The sequence below is a fragment of the Triturus cristatus genome, chromosome 3_2 (genome assembly GCF_964204655.1).
Source record: "Triturus cristatus chromosome 3_2, aTriCri1.1, whole genome shotgun sequence".
Taxonomy (NCBI): Eukaryota; Metazoa; Chordata; class Amphibia; order Caudata; family Salamandridae; genus Triturus; species Triturus cristatus.
In genome coordinates, this window is record NC_140584.1 from 332,387,334 (window position 1) to 332,400,196 (window position 12,863).

The following is a 12,863-nucleotide window of genomic DNA, read 5'->3' on the forward strand; positions in this document are numbered from 1 at the left end:
ATAGGATTATTCAACCCCTTCACATTAAGGGTTAAAACTTGGGTTGTACGGGTCAACATAGTTTCTCCATGAGTACATGTCAGCTTGGCAACAGGGGATCGTGTCGAGGAGAAGCTTTCTTAAGCCTCTGCACCATGCTAGCCCCCCGTCGTGGACATGACCTTTCTCCATGCTCGCCCCGTGGCTGCACACTGGTTCCATCCCCTTACCTCCCCTAGAAACCCCCAGCCCCCTAACCCCCACCCTAACCCCAACAAAACATTCCCCTTCACCCAACAATGTCCAATGCCCCCAGCCCGGCTGCGGGCATACGGAAAAAAAAAAAAAAGAGCAGGGTATTCATATAGCCCAGGCGACCCGGGCTCCCCGCCCGCCAACCCCCACCCCCCCCCTCCCAGCCAGCTATAGTGCAGTGCGTGTTGAAGTCCCCATGGTCAGATTAGAGAGTTTCTGGCGTTGAAGTGTCACACAAGACTGCTGCTAGGGCCGAAGCCCTTTCGTAGGTCATGGTGTCACGGTCCGGCTTCGTGTCTACCTTGGGCGAGCGTCTTCTGCCCACTTTTTGCCACTCTCCCACCGACTATCTTTGCAAGGTTCCAGGGGAAGACTCAGGACTGCGCTGTGTAAGGCCTAATAGGTCACATGTCTCCTGGAGGAAGCGGAGTTGATGCAGTCTGCCATTCCACTTAAAGATCAACCGAAAGGGGTGGCCCCAGGAGTATGGCACTCTGTTGTTCTTTAGGAAAGTCGTCACTTCTTTGAACGCTTGCGTTTCTGTAAGGTGATGGAGGCTAAGTCCTGGAATAGAGCTATGGAGTGTCCCTGATAGGTGACTGGTTGTTTTAGTCGAGCTTCCCGTAGTATGCGCTCCTTCAGGGTAAAGTCTGGTAGGAAGGCCAAGATGTCTGGTGGGGGGGCCGGTGCTTTCCTCCCAAGACCTACTCTGTGGGCGCAGTCGATGCGGATCTCAAAATCTGGGCTGACACCCAAGATCTCACTGAAGAGGCCTTGAAGATATCCGGCTACGTCTGCTCCTTCGTCTTTGAATGGGACCCCTTGAACGCGGATGTTATTGCGTCGGGATCTGTTTGAGGTCCTCGGCATGTGCTTGTAGGGCCACTTGTTGATCCTTAAGACGGAGGACTTCTTGTTGTAGTTGCTCCACTTCTTCAGTTTTAGAGAGTTCACCATTCTCTATGGCCGCTACTCGTTCTCCCAGCTCGTCCACGTCCCGGCGTATTTCTCTAACATCCCCTGCCACTTCCTGTTTGAGTGTTTGAAAGTCTTCACAGAGAGTATTAAAAAGAGTTTCCAGGAATGCTCGGGTGATGGGTATTTCTCCTTCGTCCTGTCCAGTTGGCGGCTTTGAGGTGGGGGGGGGGGGGGGGGGGGGGGATGAAGCCTTCCGTTGTCACCTGTTGCGGAGCCCTTTACAAGCATGTCCTTCAGAGTGCGGTCTCCTTTTTTCCTCATGTTGGCCATGGTGATGCCACCCGACGTTTATTCTAGGCTGTCGCTCGTGGGCCTTAGAAGTGTTTGTGCTCCCCACCAGCCGGAGCACTTCTCTCTCAGCCTCTTGTAATACGTGCTAGGTCGGTACCTGGAGCCTGTGTATGTCGCCGCCGAGGTGGGGCGGGTGTGGTGTGGACGCAGTTAAGGAGATTCACAGCTCGGCTATGCCGGAAGGTCAGGGGTAAGGGCCAAGGATGGACCCCGCAGGGGCCACAATGGAAGCCTTGCTTTTGGGAGGGTCTCTCAGGGGCTGGTGCTAGCAAGAACTCTGGCATGGGCCCCTCTGTCCTGAGCGGTTTGCCAGGCGGATGAGTGAAGCAGAAAGGGCAGTCTTCTACGTGGCGGCAGGATGTTCGTTCCCCTCCCGATTGAGTTGGCCTCGACGTCTGGGCCTGCTGAGTCCGCCTGTGTGTCTCTGTCCACCCCTCGTTGGCTGATATGGCTCTACAGAGAGCATTTCGTAGCTGGGTCATGGGGTGAGCGTCGCACCTCCAGCGGTGAAGGCCCAATCGGCACCCCTTGTACTGGAGCAGCGCAGGGGAGAGCCCAGTCAACACGGGCCTCTCTGCCCTGCTATTGATGTTGCTCCGCGGCGCCAAGGTGATCCCCAAGCACTTGCCTCGATGTGTCGCTTCTGGGCCCGGAGTCGTTTCCCGTGGGCATATGTTGCTTCGAAGTGCGGCCTGTAGCGGGCGCCTCCTGTCCTGTAGCTCCCCGAAGGACAACTGTGCTCGGGCATCGGGAGGCGCTGTCCTGGAAAGGCCCCGAGCAGCGCTCTCTAATCTCATGCAGGCCGGGCCCGGGGCGCGCTGTGCACAGTGTCCGCCACACCCCCCGCGCTGTTGGCTTCACTTATGTGTCGCGGGGGGCCAATGCGCGCTGGTGTCAGGCGTGTACCGGGCTTCTCCCGCCCTAAGACGCGATGTGCGTCAGCTCCCCAGTTCTTGCAGGAGAGGGTTGGCGGGGTCCCGGTGGAGTCTCAGGGAGCACCGTTAAGGTCCCGCCATGGGACTCGGGTGCCACTCACTTCCCGCTGGTAGATCGTTGCGGAGGTCTGCTGCCAAGACCGTGTCGCTCACTCGATTCGCCAGCCGGGCAAGGGTGCCTGTCCCCGTCGACTTACCGCCTGGGCGCCATTTTCTCCTGGAAGCGCCGGACTGCCTGCAAGATCAGTGCGTGGGTGATTCGCGGGTTTGATGACTTGCCAAACCTCCTCCTCTGGTGCCTCTGTGTCCCCACGTGCAATACTGCTGATTTCAGCATAGTTTTGGGGACTTTGCGTGTGGGAGAACTAGGGGCAAAGGGCCGCGGTGTGGAGCCTCTGGAGTCCACGTCCGCACAGGTCGCCATCTTGGCCACACCCCCCCACCTCACTGCCTTTAACAGGTTTATTAAAAATCCGCTTAGTGCTCACTTGACAGGTATTTTTTAACATTTACTCACCATCCACTCCTGACCCTACCACTCACACCCTCACACACTACACAGTGGTTACATCAAGTGTTCCTGCGTACCCGTTGGTTAGTAGCACGCCACACTCCGTAGAGGGGTGCGAAGACCCCTATGATGAAGAATGACACCAAGGGCCCTTTTAGTGTGTGAGGGGTATTTAAAGAACACAATGTGCGTCCTACCAATGTAGGAAACACATCCCACCCACGACCATATATCTTGTTTCACCTATTCCTTGTGGGTGGATTCCATTTGTTTAATAAGTATAGTCAGGGGAGATTGAATCCACTCCCTGTCCCCCTCCGGACACTTCCTCTCTCCACTCCCTCCTTTGATATTTATGCTATGTATATCAAGACACAAGGGCACCAGATACAATAGATCACATTGGCCGTGGAACAGTTGGTCAAGTCACGAAGTGTGATATTTGTGTTACCAGTGCTTTAAATGGGAAAAAAGAAGTGCCGGTACTCACTAAAATAGAGGTGTGGCAAGTGGGCGGGGCTAGGGGCGGGTACCATTTGCAGCACATATCAAAGCACACGACAAATGCGTTCATGTCACTAAAACAGATTAACTCATTACAAGCTCCTCGGCAGAGCTGCATCTTCCCTGCACTGGAAGAGAAACTTAATTTGCGCCTGCCGTGCTGATCATGGTACTGGTACTCTCCCTGGCTACAGAGAAGTGCCGGTACTGATGGCAATAAAAATCGGAGGTGCCGGTACTCAGTACTGGTGAGTACCGGCCCATTTAAAGCACTGCGTGCTACCATGTGTGAATTGCTTTGTCTCTTAAGTGTACCAACAGGCGACACAGCTGCCACATTGTAATGCCCTGTCAATGGAGGAAGTAACCAAAGTTCGTGTATGGTGCTCTTGGTTTTGATAACACTGGTATCTGAGTGTACAAGGTTATCTCTAATGTTTTTGCCTTTTTTGAAGGAGAACGGTAATTCCTGACAAGAGTTCAGGGTATTCAATGTGGGCCAATGTCTTTTAATGGTTTTCTTCACTTGAGTACTTAATGGGCAAAAAGTGGTCGCACACACTCTGGTCAGTATGATTCTTGATAGTCTTCGTTAGTAGTGCCTCATGAGGGCTGAACCATGCCCTTTTCATTGAGGTCTTCACCAATCTCTTGGGATATCCTCTTTCATGTAGTCTGTTGCTCAGTATATTTGCTTCTCTGACAAAGTTTTCTTTTTCGGTACAATTATGCCGAAGCCTTAAAAAATGGCCATATGGTAAACCATCCTTCAGAGCCCTGGGATGGAAGCTGTTGTATTGTAACAATGTGTTTCGGTCTGTTGGGGTTTAGGTAATGATGTCAGGTCCTGCAAGGCAGCACATACCAGCCGGCGCGACAAGGATGCACTGGAGCCAGTGAGCAAAGGGTCCTCAGTAAGCCACAGCCAAGTAGACGCAGGATAATAAAAAAAACTGTGACTTAGTATGAATAGCGCAGAGTCAACCTGGGATTAGCACTCCTGGGTGGAGAGATCTTTCTCAGCAGTTGGTGACATTGAAGGCAATCGAGGGCCAAGTATCTTCAGGGCACATTCCGCAGGTTAACCAGGAGTCTCCATCCCAGAGCAGGGTACCAAAACAGAGGAGGTAATGATGGCATAACAGTGCAACACTCCACAAAATGAGTCTGTGACCCAGGGAGAGGTAAGTGGGCCCAGCACAGCCAATAGGTTGTTCAGATGAATGCATATTTCACCCCCTCCGTGCACCCCCTCTAGCCAGGAAGCTGACAGAGGAGACAGCCCCCACCCCCACAGCCCTTCCCCCCCATAGCAGCAGACTCTGTCACAACTCCCCACCAGGGCCGTGAGCACCAGGAGATCAACACAGAGAGGGGCCCAGCTGAGGTGCTAGTATGAGTGAATGGGCCCAGCACCCACACCCAGCGTTAGTTGGCAGGAATGACCAGGGTGGACAAGCAAAATACCGCAGCTCAGTGCCAGGCCAGGTGTGGAACGAATCCAATCTAATGCCCAGTACTCACAACACAAGAGCATGCACCACAGGGGGTAGGAGTGCCCCACCCAAGCAACACCCACTGGGTACTGCAATATGTTTTAAATGGTTCAGGGCAGTGGGGGGGGGGGGTATGGGGAGGGAGGGGTTGGGAATACACAATGTCCCAGTTCAGCCATTCAACCTGGAGAGGGGGAGGGGGGGATTCAGACATGCTTATCGAAGCAAATGCAGTTCCTCTTATGGAGCAGAGCCGGGACAGCAGGGGGCGAGGCAGCACGGGAATCGTGTCCTTAGCCCAGGGGAGGAGGCAGTCTCAATGTATGTGGTTCAGGGCCGGCACGTCACACAGCGTGCTCTGGTGCAAAAGGGAGGGAGATGAAAGATTGCCCTGGATTGCAGGCCTCCCCTTCACCTCTGAACACAGGCATAGTTACAGCACCGGTCCACGATCCGCCGGGACTAGCCTCCCAGCACAGCAGCATAAAGGTCCATGTTGGTGTCCACTCGCCCCCAGTAAACCCAGGAGGAGGGGGGGCGGGGGGTTCATTCAGTCAATAGCGCGTCTCGAGGCAGGCAACTACCTCTCAACCTTGAGAGGTGCAAAAGGCCCCACCTCTCATTCTAGCATCGGGAGAGTCTTCCAGAGATTGCCAGGGGGTAGGGATGGTGCCACCGCTGCCCATAGGGCCAATAAAAAGGCTAGGGGTAACCCGATGGCAGCCTAATTACTAGCGCATCAGTGGGGTTCCAATAGGAGCTCAGCTAGATGGCAGCCGCCATGATGGCCCTTCAAACCACGCCCCTCTAGTGATATGCTGTTGGCAGCAAAATTCTAGTTGGTTTCCTTTTGATGTTGAAACATGCACATTAAGAAAACAATGTTTTCCTTGATAAATTCTTACTCATAAGGTACTATGGATAAGAAAACGAGACTTGAACGCTCACTGAATTCTGCAGGATTTCTTTTTTTTTTTTTAATGCCTATGGCTGCAAACTGCCACTGGATGACTGACTGTCCTACTTCAAAAAATGCGAACACTGCACTTGTAAAATCGGAGTACAACATTTGTCCTAGGTTCTTCAACAAGGCAGCACAAAGTTGTCGCTTATCCTTGGTTAAGGCGAACCAAGACATGTGACTTATAAAGGAAATGTGAGTATGTAGGAATGCATCGAATTTGCTGTTAGCACTTGTTCTCCCATATGAATGTACCATCACAGGAAATGTTGTAGATACACAGGCTAAGAAATAGCAAAATGTTGACAAAGTACCTCTAAAAGAATGAAAACCTTCCTGCTGTCTAGATCTTTGGGGTAGAATATAATTTGATATCTTGGTGTTGGATTTTGATTAATTATGTCCTAAAAGAAAAATCTCAGAGCCCGATTCAGTTCTTGGCAGGACTACTGTTGTGCCGCTGCAGTTCCAAGTACTCTGTCAAGTTGGCAGCCGTCCGCCCGCGGTATTTAGATGTTGCGGCAATAGACAATAAACTGCCACAGCTGTCTCCTCAACTGGCTACCAGTACTCTGTAACCATTCAGCCAGCAGGTTTACGCCTAGCCAATTTAGGTGTTTGTTGTGCTGAGGGTGTCCTAGCGACGGTTTGTTAACGGAATGAGGAGACTGGTAAGTACAACGTATTAATGTGTCAATACAGGTATCATATTTTCCTTAAAAACATATGTAGGCAATGTGTTATGTTCCTTTGTGTTACATATTGCATGCCACTCACAACATACACACGCACACTATTAAATGCTCAAGGCACCACTAGCACAATTTCCCCAAGAACAAATATATTTTTTTTAATTGTCAATACAGGTGTGTTCAATTTACCTTGATAAGTTGGAAAATGAAAACTACTGCATTACACCTAAGACAAATATTGCACGCAAGAGCACTGCAGAACTACATGTGTCAACACACTATACATAGAAAGAGAATTGTATAGTAGCTTACATTTGATCTCAGCCACAACTTATTTGTTTGGCGTTGTGGTGGAGTAGTAGCAACAAAGGAGGGACCTGGATGATGGGGTACAAGCTTAAATGTAAGCGGGAAGCAGGAAAAAAAAAAACACTTTTCAACTCATTTCTTCGATTCCACCAACTCAAAGTAGGAGGGATTCCCGCCAGAGTTGTTTAGAAGGAAAGGCACATTGTAATCTGCTCGGCAGGACTCTTGGCTCGAGTCCAGCCGCTTAAGCCTATGGAACCATCGACACAGACGAAGATTGCTGGCGGAGGCAGCAGGACTGTTGCGGTGTTTCGTCCATGAACCCGTCAACATCTAAACCGGGAGGGGGACCGCCAAGTCGCCGGCCGGTGAATGTGTCGAAAAAGTGATGGCAGGAGTTTTGACAACAAGTTCTAAATCAGGCCCTCAATAAGGAAAACAACAATAAAGAACATGTAATAAGGAAACATTTTAGAACTCATTTAAATTGAAAGGTTCTACAATGAAAACTAACTGAATACATTATTAATGGCTATTAATGTAAATAAATGCAACAAATACAAAATGGGTTTGTGTTTAAAGATGGTTAAGTCAGGGGTGAGTAATTGTTTTATGGGGAGAAGTCATAGATAGGTATATGGTTAAAGAACAAGTTACTTACCTTCGGTAACGATGTATCTGTAAGAAACATTAGTTAGTTAGATTCCTCACCTTAGAATATCCCCAGGCGTCAGACTGGATCCGGAAGATTTTTCGTCAGCAATACCCCTTGAGCGTCGCTAGGCGTCGTCTGCGGCTCTGCGTCCGTCGTCGGCGTCGTGCGCCAGAATGACGTCGGAGTACTTAGACGCCACCCTCGCGCGCTGACGTCAGTTCTTGTACATAGCCTTCCGCGCCAGGAACGCAGAGCCATGCAAGATACCGACACTGGTGCCAAAAAAGTCTAGGGCCCTGAAAGGGATAGCCTTAACCCTAGATGTCAGTTCGCAGAACGGGGAGGATGGGTGGGTCGGTGAGGAATCTAACTAACTAATGTTTCTTACAGATACATCGTTACCGAAGGTAAGTAACTTGCTCATCTGAAAGAAACACGTTAGTTAGATTCCTCACCTTAGAATAGATACCCAAGCAATACCATCCCCGGTGGTGGGTCTGCGAACCAAGATCACACCAGAAAGTCCTGGAGGACAGAACGGCCAAAGAAGCCATCCCTCTGGACTTGGCTGTCAAGGCAATAATGCCTGGCAAACGTGTGTAGCGAAGACCACGTTGCCGCCTGACAGATGTCCTGCAAAGGGACACCCCGTCCCAAAGCAGTAGTAGCCGCTGTGGCCCGAGTAGAATGGGCGCGCAGCCCAACAGGAGGGTGCTTTTTTTGCCAAGGAAAAACAAATTTTGATGCACAAAACGACCCACCGAGAGATGGTCCGTTTGTGCACAGCTTTCCCCTTCTTAGCACCCACGTATCCAACGAAAAGTTGGTCGTCCACCCGGAACTGCTTTGTGCGGTCCAGATAAAAGGAGAGCGCACGTTTTGGGTCCAGACGGTGGAGCCTCTCTTCCTCTTTGGAAGGATGCGGAGGCGGAAAGAAGGTGGGCAAGGTGACAGACTGCCCAAGATGAAAGGGGGTCACCACTTTCGGAAGAAAGGAGGGACGAGGCCGAAGGACAACCTTGTCCGGATGAACAGAGAGAAAAGGAGGCTTTGATGATAAAGCCTGGAGCTCATTCACCCGTCTAGCCGTGGTAATGGCTACCAGAAAAGCAGTCTTAAGCGTCAGCAGACGAAGAGGACAATTATGAAGAGGCTCAAAGGGAGCGCACATTAGAAATGTGAGAACAAGATTCAAGTCCCACTGAGGCATTACAAAAGGGACAGGAGGGAACGTGTGAGTAATGCCTTTTAGAAAGCGTGTAACTACAGGGGACTTGAAAAGAGAAGGCTGATCAGGAAGCCGCAAGAAGGCAGAGATGGCAGCAAGATAACCTTTCAAGGTGCCCAGGGCGGAGCCCTGCTGGGCCAAAGAAAGAAGAAAGAAGAAAGAGGAGAACCTCAGAAAGAGGGGCGGAAAGGGGATCCACAGCCTTTGCTGTGCACCATGCCACAAATTTGTTCCACCGGCAGGCGTATACCGTCTTTGTGGAGGGACGCCTGGCTGCCAGAATGATATCACAGACTTCAGGAGGCAAGTCAAATGGCATCAACTGCCGCCGCTCAATCTCCACGCATGGAGGTGGAGGCTGGACAGGTTCGGGTGGAGGACCGTCCCCTGCTGCTGCGACAGAAGATCCTCCCGAAGAGGCAGACGTATCGGAGGATCGGTCAACATACTGAGTAGCTCGGGATACCAGTACCTTCGTGCCCAATCCGGAGCCACCAACAGGACTTGGGCCCGGTCGTGCCTGATCTTCAGCACTCTGGGCAGAAGTGGTATAGGCGGAAAGGCGTACAACAGAACGCAACTCCACTCATGACGAAAAGCGTCGCCGAGCGAGTGCCGCCTTGGAAATTCCAACGCGCAGAACTGCTGACATTGCGTGTTCTCTTCGGTGGCGAATAGATCTAACCAAGGCTCTCCCCACTGCTGAAAGAGACCTTGCGCCACTTCGGAGTTCAGACGCCATTCGTGATCCATCATGCACCGGCGGCTGAGTTCGTCTGCTCTGGCGTTCAGAGAGCCCGCCAGATGTTGAACCACTAGGGTGACGCCCTGGTGTTCCAGCCACGTCCAGAGGCGCAGAGCCTCCTGACAAAGGGTCCACGACCCCACCCCGCCCTGTTTGTTGCAATACCACATGGCGGTGGTGTTGTCTGAACACCTGCACGACACTTCCCCTGACAGAGGGAAGGAAGGCTTTCAGTGCAAGTCGGATCGCTCTCAACTCCAACAGGTTGATGTGGAGGCGAGACTCCGCCGGAGACCAGAGGCCTCTGATCTCTGCCTCCCCCATATGGCCACCCCATCCCAGGAGGGACGCATCTGTCACCACGACATGCTCCGGTTGGGGAAGGGAGAGGCTCCTGCCCGTGAGCCAATCGCGGTCCGTGAGCCACCACTGCAACTGCTGTGCAGTGCCCTCCGAGATCAAGACATGGTCGGACAGGTTGCCGTGATGCTGGGCCCACTGAAACTTCAGGTCCCACTGCAGAGCCCGCATGCGCCGCCTGGCGTGATGCACTAGTAGGATGCAGGAGGCCATCAGCCCCAGAAGCCGCAACACTAGCCTGACCGAAACCCAGGATAGAGGCCGAAAGATGGGAATCAGGGCCTGAATATCCCGGACCCGCTGTTCCGGCGGATAGACCCGGCACTGCGCCGAATCGAGAACTGCTCCGATGAAGAGGAGCTTCTGAGAGGGACTCAGGTGTGACTTCGGCACGTTGATGGAAAACCCCAGCAAATGCAGGAGATCCGCCTTAGTCTGGAGGTGGGAGACGACTGCCTGGGGCGAGCCTGCCTTCAAAAACCAGTCGTCGAGATAGGGGAAGACTGGAACCCCTGATCTGCGCAGATGAGCTGCGACCACCGCCATCACTTTCGTGAACACCCGAGGGGCACTGGTAAGGCCGAAGGGGAGCACGGTAAGCTGAAAGTGCTCCTGACCCACCGTGAACCGCAGGTAACGCCGGTGGGCCAGCAGGACGGGGATGTGGAAATATGCGTCCTGCAAGTCCAACGCTACCATCCAGTCTCCAGGGTCTAGGGCAGCTAGAACCTGAGCCAAAGTTAACATTTTGAACCTTTCCTTCCGGAGGAAGGCATTGACGTTCCGGAGGTCCAAGATAGGGCGCAGGCCCCCTTTGCCCTTCTTGGGTACCAGAAAGTAGTGGGAATAACAACCACGACCTACTTCTGAGCTCGGAACGCGCTCGACGGCCCACTTGGCCAAGAGGGCCGAAACTTCCTCGTGGAGAAGATTCAAATGATCCCCCGAGATACGGTGGTGCTGCGGTGGCATGGCTGGAGGGGTCGTCTCGAAGGGGAGGGAGTAGCCCCTTCGGACGATTTGCAGCACCCACCTGTCCGATGTGATGGACCGCCAGTGGAGCAGGTGATGGCGAACTCTGCCGCCCACTGGCGTGGAATGGGCCTGAAAGCTCGGACTAGGAAGGCTTTGAGGCGGATGCTGCCGGGGTGGATGTGGGCTGACCGCGTCGTCCTCCAGAACCGCCTCGGCGGAAACCACGTCCGCGACCGCGCGCTGGTTGGTTCTGCGGCTGGTGGCTAGGCTGACGTGAGGAGGCACCCCTTCCTTGGCCACGAAAGGGGAGAAAGGCGGAAGTTTGCGACCGCGGGGCCGAGAGGCCCAAGGACTTGGCCGTAGCCCGGGAGTCCTTAAAGCGATTCAGCGCACTGTCCGCTTTCTCACCAAAAAGGCGAGTGCCATCAAAGGGCATGTCCATGAGAGTGCTCTGGACATCCCCCGAAAAGGACGTGGACCGCAGCCAGGCGTGACGTCTAAGCGCCACCGTGGTAGAAATCGCCCTACCCAGCGAGTCCGTAGTGTCAAGCCCACATCGGATTGCATGTCGTGCTGCATCCCTCCCATCGGCCAGAGCCTGGGTAAGTCGTGGCTGGGCCTCCTCCGGGCACAGGGGCAGCACGTCCTCCACCGTATCCCACAGAGAGTGGGAATAACGGTCCAAAAGACAGGCGGTGTTCAAGGACCGCAGACCCAAACTAAGGGAGGAGAACAGCTTTTTGCCAAACTGTTCCAGTCTCTTGGAATCCCGGTCCGGCGGAGCGGTCGGGAAGGAGGATTGGGAGGTAGAAGCCTGGATAACCAGGCTCTCGGGGGTGGGGTGTTGGGACAGAAAACTGGGGTCGCCCGGAGCAGGGCGGTGGCGCCTGGCGACGTTCCTGTCCACAGGAGGGACTGTGGAGGGCTTGGACCAGGTGCCCTGCAGAACGTCAATGGGGGCCTCATTGAATTGCAGCAGAGGTTCAGTGGAGCTTGCTGCAGACTGAAGCACCTCAGTGAAGAAGTTAGTCCTCACAGCCACGGCAGGCAGCTCGAGCCCAAGGGCTGCGGCCGCACCCTCCTCCGAAGCCACAGTCGGAGGAGAGATGAATCCAGTGTCTGGTGAGGTATCCAGACCACTGGCCTCCCCCAGTTCATCTTCCCAGTCCTGTGACAGCTGAGCCTGAACGGCCATAGGGTCATCGGACCCCTCCCAGTCGCCCCCATCATCAGATTCCTGGTAAACAGGAGGAAGGCTCGGAGCCGGACGATAGACATAATGTGTCTCTAACGGCGCCGTAAGCGGCTTCCATCGACGCCGTAACGGCGCCGGAGCGGGGCTGAACTGGGGCTCGACGCCGAGCGGAGCCGGCGTCGGAGGTGGAACCGGTGTCGACGCCGGCGGAGGAGGCGTGACGAGGTCGGCCGGCGGGGACGGGTCCCTCGGGAACCTGCGGCGTCGGGGCCGAATCCGGCGACGGCGCCGGGGCCGGAGCCGCCGGCATGCAAGGTTGTCCAGTCGGGTCCGCAGGGCCCGAAGGCGCGCCAGCGGGCGTCGACGGCGGAGCCAGGCTCCTCATGGCCGAGAGGAAGGCACTGACTTCCGCCGGCGTCGCGTCAGTCCCAGGGACCGGCGGGTATGGGGACTTGCGTGGCGTCTGCGGCTCCGCTGGAGCCGCGGGGGTGGAACCACCCTGACCCTCGGCCGAGTCGCGCGACCTGCGAGGGGAGTCCGAAGAACGGTGTCGCCTCTTGGATTTCTTGGAGTGCTTCGACTTACCCGAAGACTTGGAGCCAGACGAGCGATGATGACGTCGGCTGCGGCTCCGCTACCGATCCTTGGACCTCCTCCTGGACCGGGATCGAGAGGGGCGCGGAGCCGAGTGGCGAATCTCGAGGAGCTTACGGGACCGCTCCCGTCTAGCCTTCGAGGTCAGGGCCTCGCAGTCCGAACACGACTCCGCGTCGTGGTCGAGGCCCAAACAGTAA

The 12,863-nt window shown here is 54.3% G+C and overlaps 1 protein-coding gene across 2 annotated transcripts in view; it reads right to left on the minus strand.

Annotated features, from left to right (window-relative positions):
- Window positions 1-12,863, minus strand: part of KDM1A (lysine demethylase 1A) — a 718,736-nt gene that overhangs the window by 39,089 nt on the left and 666,784 nt on the right. The window lies entirely within an intron of this gene.